General features: G+C 43.0%; 1 protein-coding gene and 1 long non-coding RNA gene across 5 annotated transcripts in view; one reads left to right on the top strand and one right to left on the bottom strand.

The window, feature by feature from the left end:
• Positions 1-11623, top strand: part of RFTN2 (raftlin family member 2) — a 409447-nt gene extending 397824 nt beyond the window's left edge. The window contains exon 10 of the mRNA XM_078680443.1: positions 10935-11623. The gene's annotated coding sequence lies outside the window, so the exon portion shown is untranslated. The remainder of the gene's footprint in view (positions 1-10934) is intronic.
• The window catches only part of LOC144822671 (uncharacterized), a 119860-nt gene that overhangs the window by 28353 nt on the left and 78871 nt on the right, over positions 1-12636 (bottom strand). For 2 of the 4 annotated variants that reach the window (XR_013608663.1, XR_013608666.1), the window contains one exon: positions 9344-9442. The exons of the other annotated variants lie outside the window; for them this stretch is intronic. This is a non-coding gene — a long non-coding RNA (uncharacterized LOC144822671). The remainder of the gene's footprint in view (positions 1-9343; positions 9443-12636) is intronic. 4 annotated transcript variants of the gene reach the window in all.

Below are 12636 nucleotides of genomic sequence, written 5' to 3'. Positions count from 1 at the left end.
TACAGGGTTGTAGCCGATGCGCCAGGGGCTTGCTAAGGACTTTAAAGTACATATTGAGGACAGGGGGCGGAACGCAGAGAATGGAGTATTTTCCTTAGTGTTCGGGAAAGGAATCAGTATTGCCTCCCTAGTCAAGTCTGGCAGGGAACCTCTGATAAATGCCTCCGCATGCAACGTTTTCAGCCAAGAGGCCAAACAACCGTAAAATGCTGCATAGAAATCTGCAGGGAGGCCATCGGACCCCTGTGTCTTCCCATTAGCCATTTCCCTGATGGTGGCCCTGATTTCCTGGACCGATACTGGGCTACCCAGCTCCTCCCTGGCTACTATGTCCAGCTCCAGGCTCCAAGGCCCTTGAGCCATCTACATTCATTGGCTCTGATCTCCCATAAAGGGATTCATATTATTCCCTGAACGCTGTGTTGATCTCGCTGGGGGCATACAGTGGCGTATTGTTTCTGGAGCAGATCTGAGTAATAGGTTAGACCGGGACTCCGGTCTAACAAGCCTAGGGAGTAGTCTACCAGGTCTACCCTCTTCATCATGTGCACTACTAATTTTTGCTTTGTAATCGTGACAACGCAGGCACTCTAATGTGGCGTTGTACAGATCCCTGGCCTCACGAAGCCTTGTCTGTATATCTCCATCAGTCCTTAACGTGTTAATCTAAATCATGCAGCTTTACATCCAAATCAATTAATGTATTATTGAGCTCTTTCCACACTCCCACAGACTGGTCCATGAAGTGTCCCCTCACCATCACCTTCAATGCCTCCTATACGAATGCCGCGGACGAGGCAGACCATATGTAACAGTATTTGCCTGCATGTCCCTGAAACATGCGTCTTCAAGCCACTGTGGGTTAAGTCTCCATGTGGGAATCTCCGGGCGGTCCATAATAGGTCTAAACTTCAGGAAGAGCAGTCTGTGGTCAGAGACTGTATGGCTAATGTATTCAGGGGGTGTCTCCCATTGGCTGAATCTGGTGGAACAAATAAACCTATCTAACCGATTGTGCAGGTGGTGCATATGAGAACAAGAGGAATAATCCTGATCTAACCCATGTTGCACCCTCCAGATGTCTACTACGTCCCAGTGCTCCATCCAACTCCTGAAACCCTCTATGTGCAGGCACCTCTGGTAGGGGGTGGGTAGAGTGGTCCAGTACTTCGTCCGTCACACAGTTATAGTCACCACCCACAAGGAGTTCATCAGCAGCCATCAAGGCCAGTTGAGCGGTTAATGTTTGTAAAAACACTAACTGTTCCTTGTTCGGGGCATAAATGCTCCTCAGCACAATGTCCTAGCCCAACAATCTACCTCGCACTTGAACATAGCTCCCCTCTTTATCTATAACAGCCTGCATGCTCAAAGGGAATCCGTGCTCTGACCCATATAAGTGTGCCCCTGGCGAACGCCAAATACGTTGTTGCAAAAATCTTGTCTCGCCACCTCCGTCTCAGTCGCTCCACTTCACAACCAGTAAGATGTGTTTCATGCAGCATGGCTATTTGGACTCCCTGCTTTATCAAATATATATGGATGATACTCCGTTTGGTGGCTGATCCCATCCCTCTAATATTATCAAAGGAAAGACAACCGTGGTACCTCCCAAAACATAATAAAACCCCCAACTGGCAAGCTCATGCCTAAGAGCAGTCTAGCAATGGCTGATCGTCCAAACCTGTAAAGAAAAAACGATAGTACTTGTATGCTACCTCCAGAATCCCAGCAGGGGATAAACAGGTAGGGGTGGGCTGGGCCCTTGAACACCGGAAGTGCCCCACCCACCCACTCGACTGAATAAAGATATGTATACAAAAGACTGGGTATGGCGAGCAACCACTCAGCCCTTAAATAGAGTAGGTTTTAACCGGGGTTATCGTAGCCAATATATCAAACGGCCTGTAGTGATGGGAAGCATCCCAGTACATCCTTCACCCCAACCCAAGTACTAGAATTCCCCATATATCAGTAGGAGTAGGAGCACAATCAAAAAACAAGGTGGGGCACATCAGCCATATCCCAAGTTCCATTCTCATTAGATCAATTCACCCGCTGTTTGTGGAGTAACTTGAGGTAGGGCTTGTTTGTCGCTAACTGAGGCATCGGAGTCAGACATCAAAAAATCATTCCCAGAGGGAGTTTCAGGTTCTTCTCGCTGAGCAGGCGACGTCACCATTTCTGCCAACGCTACCAATGCTGCCGCCCTTCTTGTTCAACCTTAGATGTTGACGATTTTTACAGATACCTACCCTGAGAAGGCCTCCTTGCCATTGGCCTACTTGCTGATGCCCTAGGCCTGGTTCTGCCCCCCCACCCCCTGCCAAAAGTGTGTTTTCCCATCTAGGATAATCTGAAGCCTGACCAGAAACATCAGAGAGTACTGGTATCCATCCTCATGAAGAGCCCTTTTAACTTCCAGAAAGGATGCTCACTGCGCCTTTACTCGAACCCTAAAATCTGGGAACATAGATACTTTGGCATTATCAACTACAAATGGGCCTTCTGATCTAGCCCTCTGTAGTATAGTGTCTCTGTCCTTACAATAGAGTAGCCTGGCCACCACTGGGCATGGGAGACGACCAGGCGTCAGCAGCCGCACCGGCACCCTGTGCGCACTCCAGAGCGAAAAAGGGGATCAGCTGGTTCTGTTCCACCTCCGTCCACAGCCAATTTTCCAAGTAGGGTACCATATCCAAGCCTTCCACTCCCTTGGGGAGACCCACCACTCTTATATTATTGCAGCAGTTATTGCCCTCCGCATCTTCCGCCCATTGTTCCAATGTGCTCACTCTGTCTGACAGGTCGACCACCTTGTGGGCCAGAGGTTTTTGTTCGGGGTGTATTTCAGTTAGGGAAGTTTCAACCTCCCCCAAACGGTCCACGGGGTTGCGGTGTTCCACATGCAGAAGCCCTGGCACACTGATACTGTACTTATTTCCTGCTGGAGGATAAGCTTTCGGCCTACAATAGCAGCCAGGACTTTATCAAAATGTGCCTGCGTAGAAGGTTCTGGGATGTCTAGGCCTCCCGCCTCTTTGACCGCAGGCAGGGAGGGTTCCTCCACTCCAGTCTGTGCTGCCATTTGTTTGGCTTCGGCTTGCCTATTGAATGCACAGGATCTGAAGAAGAAACCTGCCTTTACTGTTTAAATCCAAAATAATTCATAAATAATACCTATTCATCCTCAGATTGTCTTTAGCTGCTTCCCTCGTTTCAGATCAGCTGGAAAAAATCATGTGTCTCATAAGTGGAGTAAAAATCAAGATTATATTTTGGTCCCTACATCCCTCATTAACAGCCTTTCTATCTCTGTTAAACCGATTGCCAGGCACCATGCAGATTGAGTTGTTATCCAGAATCGTTTGTTTGTCCCGCCAGGCAGTGCAGAATATATGTTGAAGTGTAATTATAGAAATTTAAAAAATCTGTTAATTAATATAATGGCACAACCTGAATAATACGAACATTGATCACATATTATCTTGCAGTATTTGAATCCCTTCTTCTCTAGCCCCATTTAATGTCTACATTAGCACAAATCATGATCTTGACAGAAATTGGATCTTGCTTTCATAAATGCATACCCGTTTAATGCTAATATGTCTCCAGCCTGCTGCCTGCCCTAGGCCAAGCTGGTTCTAATCTCGTTCATTTCGCTTTTTTGTCTCTCTTCTCAAAAGAATGAGAGAATAAGCGAGAAAGTGCATTCTTGACGCAAACTGTTTGCCATAGATGCTCTCTCTAGAATATCTGGAGCTCCTCTCTCGAGACGTTTGTAACCACACTTTGTACATTCTTTTTCAACCATACTAATGATCTGTGACGTAAGGTGAGACTAGAAGCATGGAAATTCCCTTGCATATTCTTCCAAAGTTACTTGCTGTTCTCTAAAAGTCGATTTTTTTGTCTATATCATGTCCCTCCCAATGAAAAAGGTGGAGACAGAGTACTTAAATTACGACGATAGGAGTTCAGATATATTGTAGATCTGCAAACTAAGATACCACTTGGCCTTAACACTGAGGAAGAATTAACTATCCACCTAGGGTGAAACAAGAACAGCAAAAAGAATGAAAAAGAAATTAATTATGTATAGTCACCCTGTAAGCTATAATATATAGAGTCCTCTTTATTGAACTTGTTTTGAAGAGTAGTGGCAATGATTTCAAATTAATGACATCAATTAATTGTCATTGATATGATATAGCCTCATCCAGAGCTAAATAGGAATCATAGCATATGTAAAAAGACATCATGCAGTCAGAGTGAGTATTCAACAATGTCTAAAGTAACTCTTAGAGAAACATAGGCTCATACAGAGCTAGAATTCAATTACATGTTTTTTTTCTGAAAACTGTTTAATGAGTCATTTTTAGAACTAACAATTCATGTAATCTATTCAGTTAATGAATTTCTCAGCAAACGGCTCATACAAACCACTATCATGTCAGTGCGTGTTTTATCAAAATGTTTTTATATATGATGTCCTAGCATTACAAAACAATGTGATACAATTAGGAAATGTAATAATTGATAGTGATACCCCCGATATCAATAAGAGAGTTATTGACTGTGAAGGATAATACAGCAATATTTAATCGCAATAAATTGAATTTCAATGGGAATTAGACATGTTCCAATATGGCGCTCAAGAAATGTAATGTGGGCTATGCAAGCCATTCTTGTCCTATGTCTGTGTCAATGAGATTTTTGATGACACTGGAAGTTGTAGGTAATCGCATGCTTAAAACACACAGAAATGCTTCATGCAAGCTGAATGTTGATGAAGGCACAACCCACGAGAGTGCTGTCTCTTCCTTTGAAGAAATTTGAGCTGAATAGAATTTGTGGTCGCTCCATCACGCCCAAAGGCAGGCCCCGCTCCGGAGTGCTGTGTGCTTCTTGGTAGATTGGAGGGACAATATATGTTTATAATATGAGCTAGAATTACGCTATGAAATAATAAAATCTTAAAATATTATTATACTGTAAATGCCTCTAATGAATTGCAACTGGCAGATATACTTTATAAACTGTAGCCCAGATATAGTAAGATTTTGCGATGGGGTTGTGTCTCTTATATGGAGCAGCTGCAAAATAAAATATTGCACGGAGAGGCATTACATGGGTGGAGCCTAGCCCTTTCCATGCATCCATCTAAATATTTTAATGCAAATATTGGAATCTCTCCCCAGCTCCAACCACCACTAAATTCTCTTTTACCTGCTCAAATGTTTTCATGTGGTTATTCGAAAACAGTTCTCTTAAGGTTAGACATTCTTCCTCCTTCAATATTAAACAGACCCACATATCAAGGGCTGCGGTAATGGCAATGTTCAACGATAGTTAAGTAAAGGGGGAAGAGGAAGAGATCAGTCCACTCTATGCACTCAAGCAGTACTCAGCATCATCCTTATGACTGAGGAAGCATATAAGTTGGAGTTCCTCTAAATCTTGGGTAGCCATGGCAGCAGCCAATTTTTTTGTTAAACCATCTTTATTGGCATTTCACTGATTAATCCAATACTGTGTTTTATTGGTCTAATAATGGTTGTACAATTTTTCTTAACAGGATTCAGATTCTCAGTGTAACACAATTTTAATAACTTCTGTGCCAGTCATATAAAAAAGTAACTCCCCCCTCACCCACTCGCCCCCTCCATGTCTTGAGTCCTTTATTTGCGCTCTGTTCTTAAGCTCAGTAACCATCATCCTGAATGCAGTACATTTTATTCTACTTCAGAACTTCCCACCTCCACTCCTTTATTACCTGTGTTTTGATATGTATTATCCCCCTCTTCTATCTACTCACTTGGAGAGTCTCTCAGGTCTGCAATCATCGCGGGCCACGCCTGTACATCATCTTCGTGTTTTTCATTGTTTCTGATTTTTTTCATCCGAATAAATTCAGCTGTCACCCATTGATTCAATTACTTATAAGTGGTGGAGTCGGGCTTAGCCATGAGATTATCACTCTTCGTTTTGCTAGTTCCAGCCCCAGGAGTAAAAATGTTCTGCTGAGCTTTTTCTGTGTAGGACTGGGATTTAGATCCAGCAGAACTGAACGTATTGTCCTAGGAATGGACCATCCAGTAGCTTTATGTATTTTCTCTAGTAATCCTTTGCAGAAGTGACCCATGCTCCGGCCCCCCAACACCATATGGACGTAGCGAGCCATCAATTCACCACATCTAGGGCAAGCATCTGATTCTTCCGGCTAAATTTTACTTACTCTGCAAAGGGTTACATATACTTGGTGTACTATGTTATATTGAATTAATTTAAAACGTACTTTGGAATTCACTTTTTGTACTCCCTCATGTACTCTTACATAGTCCCGTTCCGATATGAGCTCCTCGGAGTCCCCCTCCCACATTGTCTGTACCAGAAGGGTTGTGACTGCCATATTGTCTCAAAGGGCTCTATACATATGGAAGACTAAGCGGCGCCCTCCCGCCATAGACAATAGGGTCATGAGTACTACTGTCCTATGGGACTCCTCCGGGAAGGAGGTCCATACCTCCTGTGCCACAGCTGCAATTTTTCCATACTGCAGGAATTGTCCTGTCCCCAGTTCAAAAGTAGTCATTGCCTCCTCCTGTGTCAGAAATCTACCATTACTATACAGATTCCCCATTGTGTGGCATCCACCGTCCTTCCAACGTTGGACGCACATGGAGTCTGCAGTATTCTTAAAGGGTCTTATAACCCATAATGACATATCTGGGGAGTAGGGAGTCCTCTCCTAATTGTATCCTCCCACACTCTCGCCACATGTCTGATTATGTAAGGGTATTCTTTCGGGATAGCAGCTCCCATCATAAGCAACTCAGGTAAGGGGTTTCTCCCATGTATGTCCGCCAGTAGTCTCTTTTCCCAGTTGGTATTGTCCTCCAACCCATGGACCACGTGTTGCAATTGTGCCACTATGTAATAAAGGTTCCTACAAGGGATCTCCAATCCTCCGTCCGCCCATTTCCGTTGGAGGGTTCCTAGCTTCACCCGCTTACATTTGTTGCCCCAGAGCAGTTCTACTATTAAGCTGTCTACAAGCGTAAAATAGGACTTCAGAATTTCATAAAAGGAATGTTGTAGGGTGTAAAGGCATCGGGGTAATATTATCATTTTTATGATTGCCACTTTTCCCATCAAGGAAAGGGGCGGGGACTTCTAGTATGTCACTGAGGCTCGGATACCTTCTACTTTTCTCCCTTATTATGCTCCAGGAATTGTGTGGGTGAGTGCCACAATTAAACTCCCAAATACTGTATTCCCTCTATTTTCCATGGCAGACCTACTTCTGGACGGGCCACTATGGCAGCACCCAACTTGCACTTGCTCTCATTATGTGGTTGTTCATGCACCATCTTTTTGCTGTCTGTCGACTGTTCCAGTCATAGAGATAGTTCAAGAGCAGTGGTTGGAGATATTTTGACAAGTCTGTAACCCCATTAGGCATTGTATGCATTATCTAAGTCCCAACCTCACCCTCTTTCTCTGAAAATTGAAGTCTAAATTGTATCTCTGAAGCTCCACCAGCAATTCCCTCTCGAAGCTCAGTGGCACCAGCTGAAAAATGTGGAGGATCTTGGGCAGAACAAGCATTTTAAATGTTTCTGTTTTTCTCTCTCAGGCCAGTGTTTGATGCCTCCAACTAACCTGATCTGCTTTGACAATATTTTTAAATATCTTAGCATTACAAGTCTTTGTGCATTCCAACATGGGTGATACTCCAGGTATTTAGTTGTTTCTGTAGACAATCTAAAAGGGGTAGATCTTGTGAGTGAATATAATGCTTTGGGTCCTAGTGTAATATTGAGTCTTTCAGATTTAATTATGTTATCTTAAAGCCAGACACTCGCTGGTTCTTCTAAAGTTTCTTCAGGAGTGCCAGTAGCGAAATCTGGACCTTTATCAAGATCCCAATGAACATGGTCAGCTGAAAGACATCTCTCCTTGGTCTCATACCCCTAAACTGTTGGCTCTTATACGTTTAGCTGGAGGTTGAAGCCTGAGGGCAAACAACAGCAAAGACAGCCCTGTATAGGTCCTCGGCTGTGGTAATACAGTTAAAAAACACAGTTCAATTAAACCTCCAAATAGATCAAATTGGTTCACGGAAATGTCCGTCTGAGAATCCATGCCACACGTTCCCTTTGTTTGAGCATCGCTTGGTCTTTTGACCACTTGTGACAAGGTTGGCTCCCTCTTAACAGCAGGAGCTCTTAATGAGTGTTGGACTGCAACCTCACAATTATTACCCATGAATGGTGGCCAAGCAAAATGTCTTTGCTTACTAGGTTCTGTTCCATTTTCATCAGTTGTAAAACTAACCACAGTTTCGTTAACGTCTTTCCTTGTTTTCCAGTTAACATCTATGAAAAGGTACTGAAGGTTTCTCCAGGGTTCATGTTCCTGCTTCCAGCATTTTGTCCATCCTCCTAGCAGGAGCAGCTGTATGTGGAGCCACTTCTTGGAGGACGTGATCTTTCTATAATAGAGAGTCTCTGCACCTTTCCTAGTGCTGTTTTTCGGTAAAAGGGGCAGACCACACCCTGGATGTTGTTCTGTTTTTGTAGTCTCTGCGCCCTGTCTCCCTGTTGTGGCATTTTTCTTTCTTTTGCCTGTTTTTTTAACAGGCTCCCGGAATACCCCCACCTTTTTTTCTTCAGTATATATTGGAGTGTGCCACCACTATGCCACTGCTGCTCACTTAATTTTTTTTTTTGTTTTTATTCCCGCTTGTCCCTGCAACACTGTATATTCCAACTGGGCAGGCAGGGCAATAAACATCATGGTGCTCTATGAAGGAAGCAAACGTGCATACCCTGACCGTCATGTCCAGTATTCCGCACATTGCGTTGTGTGGAGGGTCGGATGGGTGGAGGTGGGCAGGGTCTTTTCTGCTCAGACATACTCCTACCTTTCAGAGATCTTGTCTCCCTAATTGATGGGAGTGAGAGTGAAAGGCCATCCTCCAGTAATGCCTTTACGTTTTCTTGTTCATTACTGAAAGATCAGGAGAGTCTTTGGTTAAGACCTTCTATTGGCCGTGAGGAGCCGAGTCTCTTGTTTTTCAGATGAGGGAACAACAAAAGGGTGAAAGGCTTACGAGAGGTAAATTGACAGCTATGTCTTGCGTGTCGACAGAGACATAGTCTGAAGACACAGTCCTAATAGATCAATTAGATTTTCCCTTCTCGCTAAAATCCCCACCCTTGGTTTTGAATCTCTGAGACTAGCTCTAGCCTTTCACCAGTGACCGGTAAGAAAATTGTTTTACACTCATTATAAAAATCTATTTGCACCTGTAAGCTAAACTTACAAGTGCACTTACCTTTGTGAATGAGGTCCACTGCCTACTCCTGTTATCTTGCAAACTGTCTGTTTTATTGTAGTGCTGGGGTGCCGTATCCAGTCTGCAGTCTTTAATTCTCTGAAAGAGATTACGAAACTAGGGGAATGCATAAGGCTATGGAAACATCATCCAGCTAACATAACAATACACTTATTTTCCGCAAGCTCAGAAACGATTGCTGGGATATCTTGGCGCAAATAAGGCTGCATGCAGCTAAGATGCTCAATGGAATGTTTGGCATGTATAATATAGAACATAGACTGCACATCTGCCGTTTCTAAGCACTGTAATATGACGTGGTATTACTAACAAGGTTAACAGTCACGGCCAGCAGTGGTAGTACCTGCAGGGCGGTAACGTGGGGAGTGGGAGGGGCAGGGAGACCGGTAGTAATGTAAGGATTACGGCGCTTTCCAGGTAAGTAAACATTTAAATTAAAAAAACGAATTTCGCTGAGTGCACTGCATCACCAAATGCAATGCAGTGCGCGCAACGAAATTCGTTTTATTTATTTAAATGTTTACTTACCTGTAAAACTCCGTAATCCATACATTACTACCCCACCCCCTGGCTCTCCCCCTCCCCACGTCACCGCCCTGCAGGTACTCCCACTGCCGGCCGCGGCTGAAGGTAATAATACCTAATTTACCAACCAGTGAAAAGTATTGAAACATATGACCCTACAGAAATCTGCAGGCAGTATTTATCATGGTTGCGCCCTTGTGCCGTGCAAGGGTCACGGAAAACCTAGAATGACATTTACCAAGCGACACAAAGCCACGTAGCACGGCCCTGCATGAGTTGGTAAATGTGGAGTAATGCAAGGCAGCGCAAGTCTCTGGATAGTGCTCCAGGGATAGTATCATGGGCGGATCGCGGGTGTTTCCAGGCATCCACCCATTGATATTGGCGCATTCCCAGATTTACCATTGGAGCTAGACCTGGAAATGTGTCAAAATGCTACGCTTCCCCAGGGGAGGCTTTACAAGGAGAAATATGTTTATTTCTCTGTGTTTTTTCCTCTTTCTACATGTTCTGCATTATGCAGCACACATAGAAAGAGACTTTTTGTGGCCCTTCCTGTACAAAAAGAATCCTGGCTACAACACAGGCACCCTAGCACCATTGTTTATTTATTTATTTGCAAAGTTTTATATAGCGCTGGCTAGACCCGGAGGTATCAGAGCGCTTTACATGAAGATCAGTGAGTTACAGGTTACATAAATTACATAGCCAAGTATAGACATAGGAGAAAAATATGAGATTACACAATAATATGAATTATTAGCGCGTACTTGTGCCTTGCTGCCTTTCGTAGCGTGAATATTTGACAAATATGCCCCTGCATATTGTACCAACAATAGGCCATCCTACAGAGCTATCCTGATTTATTTTAATACAAATGTTGTATTTATTTCATGCTTTTATTTTTTAGAGTATAAGTAATTGACTTGATAATACCTAGAAGGAAGCTGCAATGCGAGCATCCATTTGAGGGTGTTTCATTATAGCATCCTGAATGTAAGTGTTTATTATTGCCTAACAATGTGATTTTTTTTTTTTTAAACAGGGATGACATTGACAGATCAACATCAATGGCAAAGTGAGATTACACATGAGCTGAAGGGCAGACGAGGTGTTTCCTCTCGAAGATTAGTGCAGCTAACCTTGTCTGGCTTGTGCGGTGTGAAAATAGGACAGCTCTGCAGATACAAAGAAGAATAGTATTTAGATCGGAGCGACAATAAAGTATGCAGAGTTTAGGCCATTGGAGATGGACAACACATGACCTAAAAGTATCCCTGTCAGAGCCTCCGCTGACCGCTGGACACGGACTCTGCAACTTGAATGAACACCGTGCTGTCCCAAAACGAAGAGAGATCGAAGCCGACGCGAAGCAACTCTCGAATATTCATTAGATCTTTGACACTACTAATTGCTCTGTGATGCTGGGTCACACATGCAACTAAAGTCAGGATTAAAACAACACCGAACAGACATATTTTGTAAGACCTTGGAGTTATTACACTGATGTCAACATGTTTATGTGGTTAAAGAGAAAATCCTTGGCTGTTATTAGGTTTTTTATAGAAATAATTGAACATGTGCCTTATTGTGATTATCAGTAATTACCACAATGCCTTATATGACGAGATGCTGTGTATTTTTCTTAAGCAACCCACTTACTCACATTTGTATTCAGAACATTTATAAATGTTTCGGTGTTTTCAAATTAAACTGTTTGCAGTACCTTGTAAACCTTGCCTTCTTATGTAATAAGATTACATGCTAACATTAGTGCCTCGATTTTTCAAACAACATTGAAAAAACATAAATCTATAAATATGCAACATGATAGCCATATATTTTCTGTTGTTATATAAATACACATACATGTATGAATAAAAGCTCAGGTAGTGGATATGTTTCACATTCCAAAATTATGGAGTAGGACAGTGTTGGACAATTGTGACCTACATGAGGAGCCAGGAAGTAAACTACTTCTTTCCATGCAGAAGATCACAGTGCAGACGTCTCCTGAAGAATGCTCCGGGATCCATTGAAGCTAAGTGATGCAAATGACAGCCGCAATCAACTTTCATGCTCAAAAAAGATTTGCCCTGGGGCCCTGCTATGCTAATTGATGCAAACAACAGCAGAAATTAACTTTCAGTTTCAAAAGTATTTTTGTACTAAAAGTTGACACGAGTGCAATGGAAAGCCTTATTGTTAACCTGATAATTAATGCAAAGTATGCATAAGGAGATGGGGACAACATAAACACCCTGATGTTCCACACAAAACCAACAAAAAATACCCAAAGTGTTGTCTGGAATCTTGGCTCCAGAAAAAGAAGCATGGGGAGTAGTTATCAGTGGTGCAGAAGGTGCAGTGCTACTGGGCACATTGATCCTGGATTCTTGATGTATCCCTCACCTCATTATCCATATTAACTGATTTATGCCTGAGTGACTGTGTACAAGGTGTTATTTGTTCTGGAGAGTGTTACTTTCAGTACAAAACTCAAGCAAGACACTGCTCACACAGCTTTGTGCTCTGACGCAACACTAAATCGTGTTTAGCATCATGCAGGCAGCATTTTTAGGGTGTGCATGGTCGATGTGAAATTATAGCATTCATAACAGCACTTATAACTTCTCAAATGTCATTATTTGTCACAATACAGCGCATGGTAGAGTGGTGAGTTATAGTTAGAGTTGTCTGGTTAGCGAGCTGAAAAGCGTGTAACGAGGACCACTACTAAAAATTTG

This window comes from Lissotriton helveticus, chromosome 3_1, assembly GCF_964261635.1.
Source record: "Lissotriton helveticus chromosome 3_1, aLisHel1.1, whole genome shotgun sequence".
NCBI classification, from domain to species: Eukaryota; Metazoa; Chordata; class Amphibia; order Caudata; family Salamandridae; genus Lissotriton; species Lissotriton helveticus.
The sequence above is the reverse complement of the archived record's forward strand: the minus strand, read 5'-3'. Positions and strand labels throughout refer to the sequence as shown.